A 17,165-nucleotide genomic window follows, 5' to 3' on the forward strand; every position below is an offset into this window, starting at 1 on the left:
ACACTTAAATACACAGATCAGTGACAATATGAAGCCACCACACAAATAAGCCAGCATAATAACCAGCTAACAACACAATGACAGGATCAAATGTACACATTTCAATACAAACATTTAATGTAAATGGACTACATGTCCCACTTAAAAGGCATAGGTGGCAAGCTGGATAAAAAAGCAAGACCCAACAGTATGTTGTCTTCAAGAGACCTATCACTTAATGGGTCTCATAATGACAACCATAGGCTCAAAATAAAGGCATAGAGGAATATCTAACAAGCAAATGGAAATCAGAAAAAAACAGGGGTTGCAATCCCAATTTCAGACAAAACAGAATTCAAACAAACCAAAAGATTAAAAAAAGACAAATAAGGGCGTTACATAATGGTAAAGACTTCAATTGAACAAAAGACCTAACCATCCTAAATATATATGCATTCAACACAGGAGCACCCAGATTCATACAGCAAGTTCTTAGAGACCTACAAAGAGACAAAGATTCCCACAAAATAATACTGTGAAACTTCAACACTCCACCAACAGTATTAGACAAATCATTGAGGCAGAAAATTAACAAAGATATTTAGGACCTGAACTCAACACTGGACCAAATGGATCTGATGGACCTCTACAGAACTCTCCATCCAAAACCAATAAAATATACATTCTTCTCATCACCACAGAGCAAATGCTCTAAAAGCAAACACATAATTGGACATAAAATAATCCTCAGCAAATGCAAAACAACATAAATCATAACAAACACACTCTCGGACCACCATGCAATAATAATGGAAGTCAAGACTAAGAAAATCACTCAAAACCATGTGATTACATGAAAATTAGCATGCTTCTGAATGACTTTTGGGTAAAAAAATGAAATTATGGCAGAAATCAAGAAGTTCTTTGAAACTAATGAGGACAAAGATACAACATATTAGAATTTCTGGGATACAGTTAAGGCAGTGTTAAAGGGAAATTCATAGCACAAAATAGCCACATAAAAAGAAAGATCAGCCAGGCGCAGTGACTCACGTCTGTAATCCCAGCACTTTAGGAGGCCACGGCGATCAGATCATGAGGTCAAGAGATCGAGACCATCCTGGCCAACATGGTGAAACCCCATCTCTACTAAAAATATAAAAATTAGCTGGGTGTGGTGGCACACACCTGTAGTCCCAGCGACTCAGAAGGCTGAGGCAGGAGAATCGCCTGAACCCAGGAGGCAGAGGCTGCAGTGAGCCGAGATCGCACCACTGCACTCCAGCCTGGCAACAGAGCGAGACTCCGAGACTGTCTCAAAAAAAAAGTTAAAAAGATCTCAAGTTAGCAACTTAATATCACAACTGAAAGAATTACAGAAGCCTAAACAAATCAGCCCCAAAGCTAGCAAAAGACAAGAAATCACCAAAATCAGAGCTGAACTGAAGGAAGTCAAGACATGAAAAACCATTCAAAAGATCAACAAACACAGGAGTTGATTTTTTAAAAAACTAGTTCACCAGCAATGGATCCAAAACAAGAAGAAATCCTTTATTTACCTGAAAAAGAATTCAGGAGGTTAGTTATTAAGCTAATCAGGGAGGGGCCAGAGAAAGGTGAAGCCCAATGCAAGGAAATCCAAAAAATGATACAAGAAGTGAAGGGAGAAATATTCAAGGAAATAGATAGCTTAAAGAAAAGCAATCAAAAAATCAGGAAACTTTGGATACACTTTTAGAAATGTGAAATGCTCTGGAAAGTCTCAGCAATAGAACTGAACAAGTAGAAGAAAGAAACTCAGAGCTTAAAGAAAAGGTCTTTGAATTAACCCAATCCAACAAAGACAAAGAAAAAAGAATAAGAAAATATGAACAAAGCCTCCAAGAAGTCTGGGATTATGTTAAACAAGCAAACCTAAGAATAATCGGTGTTCCTGAGAAGAAGACAATTCTAAAAGCTGGGAAAACATATTTGAGGAAACAATCAAGGAAAACTTCCCCAGCAATGCTAGAGACCTAGACATCCAAATACAAGAAGCACAAAGAACACCTAAGAAATTCATCACAAAAAGATCTTCGCCTAGGCACATTTTCATCAGGTTATCCAAAGTTAGGATGAAGGAAAGAATCCTAAGAGCTGTGAGACAGAAGCACCAGGTAACCTATAAAGGAAAACCTAACAGATTAATAGCAGATTTCTCAACAGAAACCCTACAGGCTAGAAGGGATTGGGGCCCTGTCTTCAGCCTCCTCAAACAAAACAATTATCAGCCACGAATTTTGTATCCAGAAAAACTAAGCATCATATATGTAGGAAAGATACAGTGTTTTTCAGACAAACAAATGCTGAGAGAATTTGCCATTACCAAGCCACCACTACAAAAACTGCTAAAAGGAGCTCTAAATCTTGAAATAAATCCTGGAAACACATCAAAACAGAACCTTTTTAAAGCATAAATCTCACAAGACTTACAAAACAGAAATACAATTTAAAAAACAAAAGCAAAAACCAAGATACACAAGCAACAAATAGCACAATGAATGGAATGGTACCTCACATCTCAATACTAACATTAAATGTAAATGGCCTAAATGCTCCACTCAAAATATATAGAATTGCAGAATGGATAAGAATTCACCAACCAACTACCAGCTGCCTTCAAGAGACTCATGTAACACATAAGGACTCACATAAACTTAAAGGGGTGGAATAAGGCATTTCATGCAAATAGACACCAAAATTGAGCAGGGATAGCTATTCTTGTATCAAACAAATCAAACTTTAAAGCAACAGCAGTTAAAAGACAGAAAGAGGGGCATTATATAATGGTAAAAGGCCTTGTCCAACAGGAAAATATCACAATCCTAAACAAACATCCACCTAACACTCAAGCTCTCAAATTTATAAAACAATACAGCAATACAAAACAGTGGGAGACTTCAATACTCCACTGACAGCCCTAGATAGGTCATCAAGACAGAAAGTCAACAAAGAAACAATGGATTTAAACCATACCCTTGGAACAATTGGACTTAACAGATATTCACAGAACATTTCATCCAACAACCGCAGAATACACATTCTATTCAATAGCACATAGAACTTTCTCCTAGATAGACTATATGATAGGCCATAAAATGAGCCTCAATCAATTTAAGAAAACTGAAATTATATCAAGTACTTTCTCAGACCACAATGGAATATAACTGGAAATCAACTCCAAAAGGAACTTTCAAAATCACACAAATACGTAGAAATTAAATAACCTGCTCCTGAATGAACACTGGGTCAAAAACAAAATCAAGATGGAAATTATTTGAACTGAATGACAATAATGACACAACCTATCAAAACTTTTGAGATACAGCAAAGGCAGTGCTAAGAGGAAAGTTCATAGCCCTACATACCCACATCAAAAAGACTGAAAGAGCACAAATTGACAATCTAAGGTCACACCTCAAGAACTAGAGAAACAAGAACAAACCAAACCCAAACCCAGCAGAAGAAAGGAAATAACCAAGATCAGAGCAGAATTAAATGAAACTGAAACAAGAAAAACAATACAAAAGATAAATGAAACAAAAAGCTGGTCCTTTCAAAAGATAAATACAATTAATAGAACATTAGCAAGATTAACCAAGAAAAGAAGAGAGAAAATCCAAATAACATCACTAAGAAACGAAACAGGAGATACTACAACTGACACCACTGAAGTACAAAAGATCACTCAAGGTTACTATGAACACCTTTATGCACATAAACTAGAAAACCTAGAAGAGACGGATAAATTCCTGGAAAAATACACCCTCCTAGGTTAAATCAGGAAGAATTAGATACCCTGAACAGACAAATAACAAATAGCAAGATTGAAATGGTAATTACATTACCAACAACAAAAAGTCCAGGACCAGACGGATTCACAGCAGAATTCTACCAGACATTCAAAGAAGAATTGGTACCAATTCTTTTAACACAATTCTGTAAGATAGAGAAAGAAGGAACATTCCCTAATTCATTCTATAACATCAGCATCGCCCTAATACCAAAACCAAGAAACAACACAGACAAAAAAGAAAACTACAGACCGATATCCTTGATGAACATAGTTGCTAAAATCCTTAACAAAATACTAGCTAACCGAATACAACAACATATCAAAAACATAATCACCATGATCAAGTGGGTTTCATACCACGGATGCAGGGATGGTTTAACATATGCAAGTCAATGTGATACACCACATACACAGAATTAAAAACAAAAAATCACATGATCATCTCAATAGAGACAGAAAAAGCATTTCACAAAATCTGGCATCTCTTTATGATTAAAACGCTCTGCAAAATCAGCATACAAGGGACATACCTTAATCTAATAAAAGCCATCTATGACATCTATGGCTGTGGGTTTCACAGCCAACATAATACTGAATGGGGTAAAGTTGAAAGCATTCTTTCTGAGAACTGGAATAAGACAAGGATGCCCACTCTCACCTCTCCTCTTCAACACAGTACTAGAAGTCCTAGCCAGAGCAATCAGACAAGAGAAAGAAAGGGCATCCAAATTGGTAAAGAGGAAGTCAAACTGTCTCTGTTTGCTGACATTATGATCGTTTACCTTGGAAACCCTAAGGACTCCTCCAGAAAGCTCCTAGAACTGATAAAATAATTAAGCAGAGTTTCCAGATACAAGATAAATGTACACAAATCAGTAGCTCTGCTATACACCAACAACAACCAAGCAGAGATTCAAATCAAGAACGTAATCCCTTTTACAATACCTGCAAAATTAAAATAAAATACTTAGGAATATACCTAACCAAGGAGTCGAAAGACCTCTACAAGGAAAACTGCAAAACACTGTTGAAAGAAATCATAGATCACACAAACAAATGGAAACACATCCCATGCTCATGTAGGGGTAGAATCAATATTGTGAAAATGACCATACTGCTAAAAGCAACCTATAAATTCAATGCAATCCCATCAAAATACCACCATCATTCTTCACAGAATTAGAAAAAACAATTCTAAAATTCACATGGAACCAAAAAGAGCCCACATAGACAAAGCAAGGTTAAGCAAAAAGAACAAATCTGGAGGCATCACACTACCTGATTTCAAACTATACTATAAGGCCATAGTCACAAAAACAGCATGGTACTGGTATAAAAACAGGCACATAGACCAATGGAACAGAATAGAGACTCCAGAAATAAACCCAAATACTTACAGCCAACTGATCTTCAACCAATCAAACAAAAACATAAAGTGGGGAAAAGTTGCCCTTTTCAACAAATGGTGCTGAGATAATTGGCTAGCCACATGCAAGAGAATGAAGCTGGACCCTCATCTCTTGCCTTATGCAAAAATCAATTGATGATGGATTCAGGACTTAAACCTAAGACATGAAACTATAAAAATTCTAGAAGATAACATTGGGAAAACCCTTTTAGACACTGGCTTAGGCAAGGATTTCATGACCAAGAACCCGAAAGCAAATGCAATAAAAACAAAGATAAATAACTGGGACCTACTTAAACTAAAGAGCTCTCGCACAGCAAAACGAACAGTCCGTAAACAACCCACAGAGTGGGAGAAAATCTTCACAATCTATACGTCTGACAAAGGACTAGTATACAGAATTTGTCTACGACAAACTCAAATCAGTAAGAAAAAAAAAAACAATTCCATCAAAAAGTGGGCTAAGGATGTGAATAGACAATTCTCAAAAGAAGATATACAAATGGCCAACAAACCTATGAAAAAATGCTCAACATCACTAATGATCAGGGAAATGCAAACTAAAACCACATTGCGATACCACCTTACTCCTGCAAGAATGGCCATGATCAAAATCAGAAAACAGTAGATGTTGGCATGGATGTGGTGAAGAGGGAACACTTCTACACTGCTGGTGGGAGTGTAAACTAGTACAGCCACTATGGAAAACAGTGTGGAGATTCCTTAAAGAACTAAAAGTAGAACTGCCATTTAATCCAGCAATCCCACTGCTGGGTATCTACCAGAGGAAAAGAAGTCATTATTCGAAAAAGATATTTGTACATGCATGTTTATAGCAGCACAACTGACAATTGCAAAATCATGGAACCAATCCAAATGCCCATCAATATATGAATGGATAAAGAAACTGTGGTATGTATGTATGTATGTATGTATGTATGTGTATACATATACGATACTATGTAACCATAAAAAGGAATAATTAACAGCATTTGCAGTGACCTGGATGAGAGACTATTATTCTAAGTAAAGTAACTCAGGAATGGAAAACCAAACATCATATGTTCTCACTGATATGTGGGAGCTATGCTATGAGAATGTAAGGCATAAGAATGATACAATGGACAAGAAATAAAAGACTACAAATATGGTGTAGCGTATACTGCTCAGGTGATGGGTGCACCAAAAATCTCACAAATTACCACTAAAGAACTTACTCATGTAACCAAATACAACCCGCACAAACTTATGGAAAAATTAAAAATAATAAAAATAAATAAAATTAGGATATCCACTTTAAAAAAATGAATATTTTCCTTCTCCCTCTCTAGGCTATTAGTGGCCCTTCTATTTCATGAAAACTGTGACTGTCTTTATCAGTTCTATGTTCCTTTTTATTTGAGACCTAATTTTTCACTAGTTTTGGATTTAGCAAAGAATTTTGATATTTGATGCATTTTTGGCCATTGCAAAACTTTTTAGAATCAGATGGATTAATAAACTACAAATATAATGTAAATGCTAAGAATAAAGGAGAATAAAGTTACTATTCAGCTATTATTAATTAAAAAAAAAAAAGTGAAGGGCAGGCATCCAAATAGGAAGACAGGAAATCAAACTATCCCTGTTTGCAGATGACGTAATTTTATATCTAGAAAATTCCACAGTCTTAGTCCAAAAGTTCCTTCAGCTGATAAACAACTTCAGCAAAGTTTCAGGATACAAAATCAATGAACGAAAATCACTAGCATTCCTATATACCAACAACAGCCAAGCCAAGAGCCAAATCAACAAGGCAATCCCGTTCACAATTGCCACAAAAAGAATAAAATACCTAGGAATATAGCTAACCAGGGAGGTGAAAGATCACTACAATAAAATTACAAAATACTGCTCAAAGAAATCAGAGATACACAAATAAATGGAAAACTATTCCATGCTCATGGACAGGAAGAATCAATATCATTAAAATGGTCATACTGCCCAACGCAATTTATATAATTCAATCCTATTCCTATCAAACTACCAATGACATTCATCACAGAACTAACTAAATAAATAAAAACTATTTTAAAGTTCATATGGAACTAAAAAAGAGCCTGATATTCATTGCCAAGGCAATCCTAAGCAGAAAGAACAAAGCTTGAGGCATCACACTACCAATTTCAAACTATAGTACAGGATACAGTAACCAAAACAGCATGGTACAGGTACAAAAACAAGCACACAGACCAATGGAACAGAATAGAGAGCCCAGCAATAAGGCCACACACCTACAACCATATGATCTTCAACAAAGCTGACAAAAACAAGCAATGGGGAAATGGTGCTGGGATAACTGGCTAGCCATATGCAGAAGACTGAAGCTGGACTTTTCCTTATACCATATATAAAAATCAACTCAAAATGGATTAAAGACTTAAATATAAAACCCAAAGCAATGAAAACCCTGGAAGACAACTTAGGCAATACCATCTGGACACAGGAATGGGCAAAGAGTTCATGACGAAGACACCAAAAGCAAAAAAAAAAAAAAAAAAGATGGGATCTAATTAAACTTAACAGCTTCTGCACAGAAAAAGAAACTATCAACAGAGTACACAGACAACCCAGAGAATGGGAGAAAATACTTGCAAACTATGCATCTGACAAAGGTCTAATATTCAACATCTACAAGGAATTTAAATATACAAGAGGTAAATAACCCCATTAAAAAGCGGGCAAAGGACATGAACAGACACTTCTCTAAAGAGGACATACATGTGGCCAAGAAGCATATGAACAAAAGTTCAATATTAATGATCATTAGAGAAATGCAAATCAAAGCCACAATGAGATACCATCTCATACCAGTCAGAATGGCTATTACTAAAAAGTCAAAAAATAACAGATGCTGATGAAGTTGCAAAGAGGAGGGAACATTTATACACTGTTGGAGGGAGTGTAAATTAGTTAACCAATGTGGAAAGCAGTACAGTGATTACTCAAAGAGCTAAAAGCAGAACTATAATTCAACCCCACAATCCCATTACTGGGTATATACCCAGAGGAATATAAATCATTCTACCATCAAGACATATGTACACTAATGTTCACTGCAGCACTATTCACAATAGCAAAGACACGGAATCAACCTAAATGTCCTTCAGTGACAGACTAGATAAAGAAAGTGTGGTATACATATATTATGGAATACTATGTAACCATAAAAAATAATGAGATCATGTCTTTTGTGGGAACATGGATGGAGCCGGAGGCTAATAACTAGCAAACTAACTCAGGAACAGAAAACCAAATACCGCATGTTCTCACTTAGTAGGAGCTAAATGATGAGAACTCTTGAACACACAGAAGGAACAACAGACACTGGGGTTTACCTGAGGGTGGAGGTTGGGAGGAAGGAGAGGAGCAGAATATGTAACTATTGGGTACTGAGTTTAATACCTGAGTGATCAAATGATCTGTACAACAAGCTCCCATGACATGAGTTTACCTATGTAACAAACCTTCACATGGACCCACAAACCTAAAAGTTAAAAAAAAAAGAAATGTGTGTTGAATAGACAACAGATTGTAAACTGCATCTTAGAAAAAGGTTAACAAACCAGTATCTCACAAATAGAACAACAATCAAGTTCAGCTGAGCAACCTCAGTCAACAAACCTGTCCAACTAGAAAGGGCATATGTTTATTTTTCCCCAAAAAATGATTTTTTTTTGTTATTGGGTTGGTGCAAAAGTAATTGCAGTCTTTGCCATAAAAAGTAAAGACAAAAACCACAATTACTTTTGCACCATCCTAATAGTCTCATGGCTTTCAACTGCAACGTTTTGTTTCCTACTGATTAGAAGCAAGGGAGAACAAATGAAATGGTGCCTGACAGTAAGGGTGGAGGTGAAAGTATGTTATCCACTACTTGCATATTGACGGATTCACTGCAGCACGGACTAGTTCACAGTGACCACTTTAAAATGGCATTAAATAATCAGTATATATAAAAAGACATGTTAACCAGAACCCAAGACATCAGCTAGTTGTACACAAATAGTAAGAAAACTCCTATATGGGCCGGGCGCGGTGGTTCACGCCTGTAATTCCAGCACTTTGGGAGGCCGAGGTGGGCGAATCACGAGGTCAGGAGATCGAGACCATCCTGGTTACCCGTCTCTACTACAAATACAAAAAAAATAGCCGGGCGCAGTGGTGGGCGTCTGTAGTCCCAGCTACTTGGGAGGCTGAGGCAGGAGAATGGCATGAACCTGGGAGGCGGAGCTTGCAGTGAGCCGGGATCAGCCACTGCACTCCAGCCTAGGTGACAGAGCGAGATTCCATCTCAAAAAACAAAAAAAGAAAACTCCTATATGATTTCCAACTAAGTAACCATTCAAGAAAATTAATTATATTTAATCACAGTTTAAGGAAGAAAATTGAACACTACTTTTTAAAAGAGGATACAAGATTTAAGAGGATTCCAAACTCTTTAGAAATAAAAATTACCTGATCAAGTGCCTACAAAGCATATTTTTCCAAATCAACAAACACTTAGTCAGCCACAGACCCAACTGGTACTTTTTAAATGTGAAAAAGGAAATCCTTTTCAAAAAAAGAAAATCCTTGCTTTTTTCTGTGACTCCAAGTAAGAACCACTTACCTGCCTGTCAATTACCTTCCTGGGAACTTCTCAAAGTCCTTTTTTCTATATCTAAATAAGATGTGTATAAATACATTTTCTGGAAGTCTGGTTTCATTAATGTTTTACCAGTACCCTCTAAGGATGAGTCTCACAAATAGAAAGTGAAATTAAGGCCAGGCATGGTGACTCATGCCTGTAATTCCAGAACTTTGGGAGGCTCAGGTGGAAGGATCACTTAAGCACAGGAATTCTAGACCAACCCAGGCAACACAGGGAAACCCCCAACTCTACATTAAACTTTTATTAATAAAAACTTAGCCAGGCATGTTGGCACATGCCTGTGGTCCCAGCTACTCAGGAGGCTAAGGCAGGAGGACTGCCTGAGCCTGGGAGGTCAAGGCCACAGTGAGTTGTAATTGCAGCACTGCACTGCAGCCTGGGTGACAGAGTAGAGACCCTGTCTAAAAATAAAAAATAAAAATAAATAGTCACACTGTGTGAGGAAAAAGAGATTTTTGCCTCAAAGAAATCCAGCTCCAATTTAAGGATCTGCCTGATTTTCCAACAACAAAGAAAGTATGTTCTCTGCTTAATGATATCAAGTGGAGGTGTATGGAAACCAAGCTCTGCTGTGGGCTCCCTCTCTTCTCCACTGACATCCCACACTCTTCCTGGAGTCTCATGGCTTCCCATTCTCCTCCCCAAAAATTTAGACACTCAAATCCAACTTCAAACTTGCCATCTCCATTTGTGTAACCAATAAGAACCTTCTACTTAACATGGTCAGAATAGAACTCTTTATTTTATTTTATGTATTTTTCTCAGAGTCTTCTACATCTTGGCAAAGGCATCACCCCCTAATAAATTATTCAAGCCAAAATTCTAGGCAGTGTAATACAGTGGTCAAGAACATAGACCTTGATGCCAGACTGTATGGATTCAAATCCTGCTTCTGCTCCTCACTACCTGTACAAAGATACTCCAAGCCTCAGAGAGTGATAATGGTACCTGCCTTATAGGGTTACTATAAAGACTAAATGCATTAATTCATATAAAGCATTTACAACAGCACTTGGCAAATATTAAATTTTCACTACGCTTAAGCTCTCATCATCATTATGTTGATTCTTCTTTCTCTCACAACCAATCCACCACATTAATAATACTTCAAAAACTAACTGAAATCCACTGACTTCTCTCAGTCACATCACCACAACCAATCCATTTCAAGTCACTATCTAGATTAATGTGAAAACTTCCAGACTAGTCCGCCCGCTTCCATTCCTTTTTTATCCTGCTTGAAAATGGTTTTCAAGCAGCAGCCACAGTCATCTATTTTAAACATCAATCAGAACATATCACTCACTTATTCAAAATCATCCAATGTCTTTCCACTATATTAGGCTAAAAAAAAAATCAAACTCTTTACCCTGGGACTCTACCTCAAAGTCTCACAGAGTCCTACACCTAGCCACTGCAGCCTTATTTGGTAGCGCTCTACCGTAGCTCACTATGCTCTAGCTACACTGGCCTTTCTGATTCTTAAAAAAAGGCCAAGATTCCTCCCTTTTGGGGCCTTTGCATTAGTGACTTTTCCTGTCTGGAATGCAGTTCCCTCTATATTTGTTCAGCTGGCTCCCTCATGTCATTTACAATATTGTTATTGTTTATTTCTTCAATAATTGTCTATCTCCCACTAGAATATAAGCTTTGTAAGAGAAGAAATCTCATCTCATTTGTTAAGTAGTGTACCTCTAGTACCCAAAACTATGCATGGATAAACAAATAAAAAGTTATTTAAAAATAAACCATTAAATAAAAGAACTGGCTATAGCTTCCAAAATTGCCATATGAAGCAAAAAAAAATCTATCTTCCCTCATTCTTTTCCCTAACTGGTTATCAATCTATTGAATCATAGCTCCAAATTCACCCCTTGTGCCTGCTCTGTGACTGGACCTTAATATACTTACCTTTGAAAATTTTATCAGAGTTTGAAGACCTAAATCACCTGGTTATACAACTCTTGACAAAGGCACAGTTACCATCAAAAGACCCTAAGAATTACAATCAGAAAACCTAAGATCAAGTCAGGGCTCCAGCAATTATTAGCCAACATAATCTTGGACAAATTACTTTGGCCTCTCTGCGCTGCATTTTCCTCATCCATATAATGCACATTATAACCCCTTTCTGTCTCAGTGACTTATAGTGGGATCAACAGTATATATAAACAGTAAACTGAACAAAAGGAAGTTTATATCATTATTTGGTATCTGTCAGTTCAATACAATTTTACTGAGCACTAACCCTATGTGCCACATGCTACACTTGATAAAAATTTGAATTAAGAGAAATCCCTCACTCTCAAAGAACTTACATTTTAATTGAGGAGGAAAACACATAATGAGAATAATTTCACCGTAATTTGGTCGTGTGCAGAATGCTGTGGGAACACAAAGGAGATACACTTAGCACAATCTTGGGACTTAAGGGAAGGTTCTGAGAGGAAGTGGGGCCACAAAGTTCCTATCACAGGAAAAAGTAATGTCAAATTTTTATCAGTCCTAAACCATGTTCAAAAGCTAGATAGCTATATTATAAAAGTCATATGATCATAGGTTAAGAATAAGCTTTCAGATATCACCTGGGGTAAAACTCTTATCAATTTACAACTTCCCCCAGAACCATTTATTTCATCTTCTACCACTCATCAAAATACCTTTCAAAAAATCTACTTTAGGGTACTTTTTCTTATCATACAAGAATATTTCCATTTATAAAGCTGAAATTTTTCAATTACATACTCCAAGGTCAAAACCTTCCTCAATGGAAAGGACAGTAATAAAGAGACCATAGCAATAGGTTTAGATTTCTACTTCGCCACAGCCCTAAATGAAACTCCTTAGCTTCCCTCCTGCTCCTTTCCACAGCTGTCAGGACAGGCTCCCAGGCAACAACTCCCACCACTCTTCTACATAAGAAAAAGTGCTCTCTGGACCTCCTCTCAACCAGGCTCAGCCGTGAACCACCCAGGAGAAAGCAAGTCACTATTTATCTTCTATTAAATCCAAGACACCAAGGCCAGAATTCTCCACAGCCCACCCCCACCCATAATCAAGACAAATCCTTTTCTTTCTGTCTTTTTTTTCTTTTTTTTTTTTTTTTTTTTTTGGAGACAGGGTCTCACTCTGCTACCTAAGTTGAGGTGCAGTGGCATCATTATAGCTCATTGCAGCCTTGATCTCCCAGCCTCAAGTGATCCTCCCATTTCAGCCTCCCAGGTGGCTGGGACTAACAGGCACATGCCAGCACACCTGGCTAGTTTTTGTTGTTGTTGTTTTTAGTAGAGATGGATTCTCACTATATTGCCCAGGCTGGTCTCAAACTCCTGAGCTTAAGCAATCCTCTCGCCTCTGCCTCGCAAAGGACTAGGGTTACAGGTGTGAGCCACCCCACTCAGCCAGAATAAATCCATTTAAAGTAAATCTAAATTCATTAAAGCTGTACACAGATATACTCAATACCCTACAATTCCATTCCTAAACACATAACCAACAGAAATATGTTTTCCAAAATATGTGCTACGATGTTCACAGCAGCAGTATTTGTGATAACCAAAAAAAAAAAAAGCCAAATGCCTATTAACAGGAGAATGGATAAATTTTGATAAAGCCAATCAGAATTGGGCTGAATCAAAATTATGTAATCTGACAGAATGCAATGAAAAGAACATAGTATAACTTCTGTAACAGTACTGCTTAAAATGTCTAACTTGAATCTAAATTGGCAGAAACACCAGATAAACCCAAACTGAGAGATACAAAATAACTGCTGATAATCTTCAAAAGTAACAAAGTCCATGAAAATCTAAGAGAAACTAAGAATCTGTCGCAGACTGAAGGAGACTAAAGAGAGGTGACAACTAAATAACAAATGTGAATTAAAATTGCGTGTGGGATGTGATTGAGACAACTGGTGAAACCTCAATGGGGTCTGAGGGTTAGACAGTAGTAACTTATCAACATTAATTTTCTTATTTTGATGTTGAATTGTGGTTATGCAGGAAAATGTTCTGTATGAAGGAAATAAACACTAACAAGTATTGGGGGTGACAAGACATCAGGCTGGGAACTCATTCTCAAATGATTTAAAGAAAAAGTTGCTATTTTCTACTTAATTTTCTGTAAGTCTGTGATATTTCAAAGTTTTTTAAAGTATTAATTTTTTTAAAAAAGTATGCTTGGAGCAGGAAGAATGAGTAGAAAGAAGAAGAATGGAATTAAAAGTTCATAAATACTATATTTCTTATCAACGAGGTACAAAGCATAGGTGCAGCTGGCTGAAAATGAATTTACTACAAACTTAGGAACCCAAGTTTTGTCTTTTCTCTCAGTATAGATCCCTCACTTCTACCCAGAAAGTAGAAAAAAATTGTAAAATTTCGCAAAAATCTGCCACATACCCTTCTTTCTACACTGGAATATCGGGATGATAAATCACAAATATACATGGAATATCTTGACTTATCTAAAATAAAAATGTGTGGCAAATGTACAACTTTTTAAAGTTGCTTTCAAGGCAAATTTACAAAATAAACAGTCAAAACTTATTAAAAATGTATTTAAGCTTTGCAATACACAAAATCAGAAGTAGCTTTAAAACCCCAAAAGTAAAAGAATTTCAGATTTATTTTCATAGTTAGATTATTAGGCACTGGGCAGCTTGGCTTGAATAGAAATTACAAAGTGAAAAACTTTGTACATTTAATTCATATTAAGTGTCTTTTCTAGGTAGTAGAAAATTGTTGTCTGCCTCCCCATCATCATTCTCCCCTCTCCCCATTCCTAACAATTATCCATTTTTGTTTGGGATATTGTGGTTCCAGGAACACACTGACTCTCAGCTCCCATGATCCCCCATCTAAACGGGCAGACATACGATCTTAGGCTAGGCTACCCCTTAAACCACAATAACTGCTTTAGTGATAGACATGTGATATGGATTAAACTCTGTCCCAAAAAAAATCGTATGTTGAGGTACTAACCCCCAGTACCTCAAAATGTGACCTTATTTAGAAATAGGATTGTTGCAGATGTACTTAGTTACAATGAGGTCACATTGGAGTTGAGAGGTGACTGATATCCTCAGAAAAATGATATTCCAATATGACTGATACCCTTAGAAAAAGCAGAAATTTGGGACATGCAGGGTGAATGCCATGTGAAGACTGGAGTTATGTTGCCACAAGTCAAAGAACTACCAGAAACCAGAAGAGAGATGTGGAATAGATCTTTCCCCAGCACCTTCAGAGGAAGCATGGCCATGCCAATACCTTGATTTCAAACTTCTGCCCTGGGACAAAGCAACTCTTTTAGATAGTATGCTATACAGAAATAAAGCCTGATCCCATGGTAACTATTTTTGCAACCATCAGAAAGCCAGACTGAGGATAAGGCATACACATAAGGGTAAAGATATATTCAGAGAAAGGGATGAAACATTCAGCAAGCTATGTCTGAAGTCCATACTATGTCTAGACTTCTCAATTTTATGAGCTAGCAGATTATATTTATTGGTTAATGTAGCACAGGCTATTAACTGCAACTGGAAAAGAAAATACTAATGCAGACATTGATCTAGTTACCAGGATGCTTTCTGCTACTAGAGAAAGAGAATTCCACTCAAATATGAGTTCCTAAGTTAGTGCCTTTAAAAATGAAAACTTCATTATCCCATGTAATAAAGTTTGGTGGTTCCAGAATAGGTTAATTTAGCAACTCAATGACCGCAACAAGGACTCAGATTCTTTCCATCTTTCTACATGTCTATGCAGCAAATCGGGTTGTCCCGAAGGTACCTGCCTCATCTCTGGATGGCTGCAGCTGTTCCAGGCATCACATTCAGTTACAACAATATCCAGAGGGGGTAAAAAAGACTGCTTCATCCCACATGTCTTTCTTTCTTTTCTTTTTTTTTTTTTTCTTTAGCAAGAAAAACTTTTTTCAGAAGTCCCCAAAGAACTCATACTTTTTAGCCACAATTACAATGTCACAGGCATAAATCAAAGATTTGGTAAGAAGGAAATGACTATGATCAGCTTAAAAGTAGTACTAACATGCCAGAAGTTTTCTGAAATGTATGGTGATATTTTTGGTTGTCATGGAGACTGGGGGCCACCACCACCATTTAATAGATGACAGCTAAGACTGTCCAATATCCTGGAAAATATTTGTCTATTTCACACAAAGAAATGTGGTCTAAAATGTCAACAGAGAGAAAATGGGTGAATAAAACTAAGAATAATAAAAGAGCAATGGCCAAACAGTAGACAAACATCAGTGTCTTCCACAGAGTTTCTCAGTGGTGAAAGACACTATTCTTAGTTTTAACTAGAATATAATCTAGGGTAGTGACAGACAAGTAAAGAAAAAATTTAAAAGCATCAACTTTAATGAGGATAAAGAAAAAACAGGATTAGGAATGGAGAAAGAATATTAACAGTTACTAAGTATCTGTTATGCTAGGTGTTCTCATAAATTCCTTCATTTAATAAACACAGAGTTAATATTTCAGTCTTCCCAAATGCTGACATAGCTAAAGTATACATATTTAGGTAACCCCAGAGAATCAATAAAAATTTATTTATATCAGAAAATATTAAATTGTTAACTCAGAAGGAAAGCTTGGCATATGCTTACACTATGATCAGTGTAGTTTAAAGCAGCCATGTCACACAACTTTGAGGTCTTCTTCTGCATCAGGTACAAAAAAAGTATTAAAAACTAGACTCAGATTAAGAGACAACAACTGTAAAATATCTGTTTTACATATAAAAATGTATATAGTTTTAAGATATGACCACTTAAGAGTCACACTTCCAACAAACTACTTAAAAATCACTGATCATGTCATTTGTTCAACACAGCTACCTCCAAATTCACCCAGTACGGAGCTATTCATTGCAGCACTAGCATATCACTGTGTTAGTATTTAAGATTTTCTTCTATACTGTCTTCTACTGATACCAAATACTAATTCAGAACAGAAATCTAGGAGTTATATCTAGCACAGGCCACATTAATTGTTAAGAGCCATATATGAAGTCTATTTCAAAGGAAAAAAGACATGACCATGAAGAAACTCACAGAGGTTACTGACAAAATTAATCACTCAGCATTGGTATTAGTAGGATCAAGAAAAAAAACTTAAAAACCAACTATGAGTAGTAACAAATAAAAACCTAGGAGTTTTGGGATTAATGGTACAATATCATAAGTAACCTGAATATCATTATGAAAACTGAATTAAC

The 17,165-nt window shown here is 36.6% G+C and overlaps 1 protein-coding gene across 1 annotated transcript in view; it reads right to left on the reverse strand.

Moving 5' to 3' along the window:
• LOC105479525 (DNA primase subunit 2) overlaps window positions 1-17,165 on the reverse strand; it is a 310,349-nt gene that overhangs the window by 234,646 nt on the left and 58,538 nt on the right. The window lies entirely within an intron of this gene.

The sequence above is a fragment of the Macaca nemestrina genome, chromosome 5 (genome assembly GCF_043159975.1).
Source record: "Macaca nemestrina isolate mMacNem1 chromosome 5, mMacNem.hap1, whole genome shotgun sequence".
Lineage (NCBI taxonomy): Eukaryota > Metazoa > Chordata > Mammalia > Primates > Cercopithecidae > Macaca > Macaca nemestrina.